The sequence below is a fragment of the Rhopalosiphum maidis genome, chromosome 4 (genome assembly GCF_003676215.2).
Source record: "Rhopalosiphum maidis isolate BTI-1 chromosome 4, ASM367621v3, whole genome shotgun sequence".
NCBI lineage: Eukaryota > Metazoa > Arthropoda > Insecta > Hemiptera > Aphididae > Rhopalosiphum > Rhopalosiphum maidis.
In genome coordinates this window covers 10,943,171-10,949,170 of record NC_040880.1, presented here as the reverse complement: position 1 = coordinate 10,949,170, position 6,000 = coordinate 10,943,171, and positions in this window count along the sequence as shown.

Here is a 6,000-nt window from a genome sequence, read left to right as displayed (position 1 = left end):
TTTCCAATCGTGGTGATTTAAACAAAAAATAAAAACCATATTACTGGATTTTTATATTTGTTAAATATTGAGATTGTTATAGCAATTCAATTAATATATATTATTTTTTATTTTATAATCTGATATATATAAATATTAGTATAGTATTGGTTTTTATGTATTAATGTTTAGTAATAAGAGAATAGTTATGAATTGTGATTTACTAATAAATGTTTTAAAAGTTAAAACGACAAATTATAAATAAATACAATTTAATATTTTATCATAGCAATAAGAATAATTACTAAAACTCAACCCTAATTTTAGAGTATGAGTAGAGCAATAAATTTATAGATTTAATAACGATATCTGTTTTATTATTATTATTTTTCAACTTCAGTTTATTCTCTGGTGGGCACAATTCTTTTATTTTATAGAGTTTTATGAGGAATGTTTAGATAGTTTTCAACTTCTTTGAATTGGCTTGGATAAATAATAATATTATAGTGAAGTTGGAAAGTTTTAGACAGGTGGTTAGCAAATATGTCCACTTGAGTTTGTTTAGATAATGAATTAGATACTTAAACGTAGAATATCGATTTTGATTATTTTGTTGTAATTCAAAAATATCGTCCGTAAGGATTTGAAACTGTTATTAACTTTTATTCCCATAGTTCTATGGTAAGTTAGTATTGAATTAAAAGATATTTTAATATTTAATTTAATTAAACTGTTTTGTATGCAATGATCATTTAATTTAAATTTAGAGCATCCATTATAGCGAGCATTTCAAACGTGTAGCATATAGCCAGGTTAAAAATATTAAATACGAGTTTAATACTATGCGGTCCGCAACAAAAGCTTATCGAAAAAAAAACCATTTTATACTGAATATATAGCAAATATCGCTTTAAAAATACATATATATATATATATTACATAATATGTATATTGTATACTTAACGACAAGATATACTCGACACCGCCGACGAGACCGAAAACTGTACGGCAAAACGGTTACCTACTTGCCCACATTTTTAAATATATATTTATATTGGTTTAGTAAATATTTATTTTTTACGGCCAAAGGATGAAAATTGTAACTTTATTAAATTCCGTATAAGTACAGTAGGTACTTAGCAGTTACAAGTTCAGGTTTAATGACTTGGCAACAATAATAATCGTAATATTTGTATAACATTCATAAAATATATTACAATAAACCGAATTGTTATGAAACTGTGTAAAAATATCAAATATTTAGTGAAATAATAAATTATAAATTAAAATTAAAATAATATTTAAAACTGAATACTTATGTTTTAAATATTTTATAACTCAAGCGAATAATATAGACTAGTATAATATATAATGAATAGCTTTAATAAATGTACGTACAAAATATTATATCAACATATTTTCAATAAGTATAATAATAAATTATTTGACCCGGTATTTTATACGTACCTACCATAAACCCATAAAGGTTTAACCAAAAATATGTTAAACCCCAAGAAATTCGTTAATTAATTCTTGTTCAAATTATAACTGTTTGTAACGTAATTAAATATTTTCTCCCAAAATTAAATTTTTGTAATGTTTAGAAAATCCATGTTCAAATATTTGACAGATATATGCAGCAGCAGCATAGTTCTAGATGTTTAATGGAAGAAAAACATTTAAATCGGAACAGTATTTCAGACCCAATGCTAATTTGTTTTTCCTATATCTTCATTTTTTTCAATCAGTTCAATTTATGGTCCGGTAGGGGGGAGGATTAATACCGTGAAAATTAGAATTAAAAAACTTAATTCCAACAAAATACAAAACTTATTTGGATACTTCACATCCAGGCTTGCACAGCCTTGTATATGTTGAGGTACGTAATATGTTGCACAGACATATTTTTTTTTCAAGCAATGATTGCATATCGACAATGTTTTATTTGACATGTAATAAAACAATCGTGTTCTATTGTATGCAGACCAGCGACGGGTACGAGAAAATAGAGGTCGAAATTTAGAGCATGACTCCCTCAAATTACGAAGCTGAATAAAATAATAATAAAAGTGGTACGGTGTTTTTATTTTTATTTTTTTTTTTATATTTTTGTCAGTGGATTATTCGATCGTTAAGATAAAGTCGTGACTCATCTAATTGAAGAACCAAGTGTATAGTAATTTCATATTTGTGCCAAAGAGTTGCAAATAATATAAAACATGATTTTACGTACAAAATTTAAAATTTAAATACATACTCTTCCGCATACTCGATAAATATTTAAATAAATCCTTTGTTTAAAAAAAATATATTTCAAATAATTTTAGAAAAAAATAATTCAAACCGAGAAAAGATACAATAGTTTTATTAAATTGTTCAAAGTGGTGGTTAAGAAAAATAAATATTGTACAAAATATTATGATTATCATAATATAACAGATATTTCAAATAGACAGTGAATATTTTTTTCCAATCTTATAGTGGCCTATACCCTTGTCCCTTATGATAATATATACAATTAACGCATTCTTTTAAAATATATTATTTTTAATCCAGACAGTGTTCAGTATTAAGCACCAAGAACTAACTTATTGAGTTATAATTTACATTTCAGGTACATCGTGTATACCCGCCTAATGTTTATTTTTATTTTATAAATAAACGTATGTATAATGTATTTAGTAGTTGTTGAATTCATCGCCTACTTCAAACACAATGAAATAGAATCTGCAGGTTAGCTAACAGGTTAGGATTATTGTCGAGCTTAGAATAAAGACGTCTTGAGTAGGTAGTTTCCTGTGTCATATATTGTTTACGGTTGGGTTCGAAATCATTGTTTACAGTAAAATTGGATAAGTACCCACGTAAAAAGGAATCTAAGTAATGTACCCTAATGTCTCGGACTGAAAAGTCTGAACCCTATTGACGTTTAATGGTTTGTCTGAGTACATAACTTGTAAAGCAGAATATTCATTAATAAAATATGTATTTTGAAATTATTGTAAATCATATGAATATGACTATGTAAATAAGTTTAGAGATATAATAATATTACAATGAACAATGTAAACCTTTACTAACCTAACTTTTACACTAATAAAACAAATATTGAATGACTAAGTAAATAGACACAGAGATGATATAATAATATTATATTAAACAATTTAAATATTTACCAATTTCACTATTACATTAATAACGTGAGTAATTTTAATTATGTGGTCTCGTTATGTCCATCAATTATTTACTTGTAAAATAAATTCTTAAACAATGTTATTGTTTATAAAAGTACAAAAATGTGTTATAGAAAGGCATTTATATTGAAAGCGTTAAAACAATTAAACATAATATTAACCTTAAATGAAAATTCTAGTTTCATGAAGTTTATATAATACACTTAAACATAAAAATTAAAGTTTAATAGTTATATAAATTATTAACTATAAGTCGTGACAAATCGATACATTTTTGTATTATGGATTCAATAAAATTTTAATTATGTATATATATATATATATTTGTCCGAACTAATGATTTAATATTTCAATTAAAAAATATTATTTTTTAATTGATTTCGACCAGGCACATCAATATTAGGTATTATTAGTTGCGATCACATGAAATCAAAATGTTCAAAATGAATAAATTGAAATAATTACTAAAACTATACACCTATATATTGGTATGTAGAAAATAATTGGTTTTATAAAGATCGTGTAATTTATTTTGTCGTGTAACCGTGTTGAATGTCGACCGTGTCATTTCCGATATTACAACACAATATTGCATTTTAGTCATCGGTACAACTAAGGCAACCGCAAATAGGTATATTATTATAAAATTTATAACACGGAAAATATACACTGCGCAATACGTGCGCATAATAATAGTATTATTGTGCGTGAGTACGAGCAAAAAAAGGTGTACTGTGCAACCGAATGCATTGAGACATTATTGCTGAATAAGTAAAACGGCGGAAGCAGAGGCACGAGAAGTAATAATAATATCACATCAAAAAGCAAACATATATTAACATGGGAAAGGCGCTCCATAAACTGCTGATAAAATACAACTGACGCACATTACACACTGCTAGTAACGAAATAATAATAACGTCGTTTCCACCGTTTTTTACATTATTATATGGATGGATGCAATAAAATACCCTTTTTCTGCCCTTTTGTATAATGTTAAGTCAAAAGGCCGCTCGTTTTAGTTTTCTATATTTTTTTTCAACATATTATTATACCTACACCTCCCCCACCACCACTCACCCCACACAATACATCACCACCACTGACTACGGGGCGTATTGCGTTTGCGTGCACTCGTCATTGTGGTCCTTGTACCACCAAACTCGCGACGAATAATGACGTTTTAACCATAAAAAGTGGATTACAACAAATAGTAAAACAAAACATAATAAAAGTAAAAAAAATAAAATAGATTTCGAAAAATCAGGTCAACACTTAAACGTAAATATACATAGGAAGGTATATTGTTCTTGTTGGGTTTTATTTTTTATTTTTTAATGGTCTTTTCATATATCCTCATAATTTTATGTTAAAATGAGCACTATTTACTACCCACGAGAAAGTATCATAATAATTATGTTAATGCATTTTTACAGGTGTTTAATTACCGATTTTATTTATTTTATTACTAAAAAAGTACCTATTAAAGTTCACTTTGTGTTCAATAATTTTAATATCTCAACTTATACATGATAATGAATGCACCAACTATTTTAATCGTTTCAATCGATTTCAAAGCTCAATAAATTGTACTTATTTGCATATAGTTAAAAATGGCAAAAAAAGATTAAGTTTAATTATATCCGATTAAACATAGTATGTTCTATAGTATGACGAGTAGTGGGTACTTGATGTTCGAAAATCAAATGAATCAATTCTGTAAACTGTTAACCTATATAAACATTATGTTTGGACAGATTTCAAGTGGCACAGCAGAAATAAGATGAAATGGTTGACTTGGAATTATTATTGTCTAAGTATCAGAATATTCTTGTCGGGGTAAATTAAAACACGATAATGGATGAATGCACCTTGCAGATTTTAAACCGGAAGACAAAACAAATAATTTAGATACAAACAATAACAACAAAAACACTGATATCATAAACCTGTGTGTTTTGGCTTGTATTGTAAAAAATAATGACACATTTTTAAGGTTTTTTTTTTAATCTTGAAATGAGGTTGGACTTAACTATCAACAATTATTTTAAATTAAATTTTCTGCGGTTCTAATATTTTTTCTCGTGAGCGGTGAACACAACACTTTAAAAGATCGTGGATATAAGTTTATGGCTTGAAACTTTCCATCGACCTTGTAACTAGAATTGAAACACAAACATTCAAATATGACTATGGAGACATTTCATAAAACTAAATTATAGTATTAAATATAAAAGACAAGAAGCTTCTGGCATATTAGAATATCATCTTCTAAAAGATTGGTGACAACTGAAAACTATATTTAGTCCAAAAAAAAAAAAAATAAAATATTCCTTAACTATTATTCCATGGAGATAGAAAATAAATTATATAAGCAAAATAAAAAATAAAATATTAAAGTTTAAATATAAGGTATTTTAAATTTTGGTAAAATATATATATTGTACCCACTACCCATATTTATAAATAATTGTTTTAACCTCACATTATAGTATAGATTTAATATTTTATCTATACGATGTTCAAAATAAGTTATTATGTTTTGATTCAATAAATGGCAATTTATTCCTGAGATTTGAAAAATTTTACCAAATTTCTTTATTTCAAGTTGAATAAAAGTCAATTGATGTACATCAAATTTAATCTGTTTTGTTCAATAATAGCGTTTTAAAATTTATTTTTCATCTTAAAGTTGTATTATTATGAGAAAATTTGCAATTAGCATATCTATTATATTATAATATATATATATCCAGTATAATACATCATAGTATATTAAGATAACTCATTTTATATTCATTAATATATCAATAAATTTAGATCAATA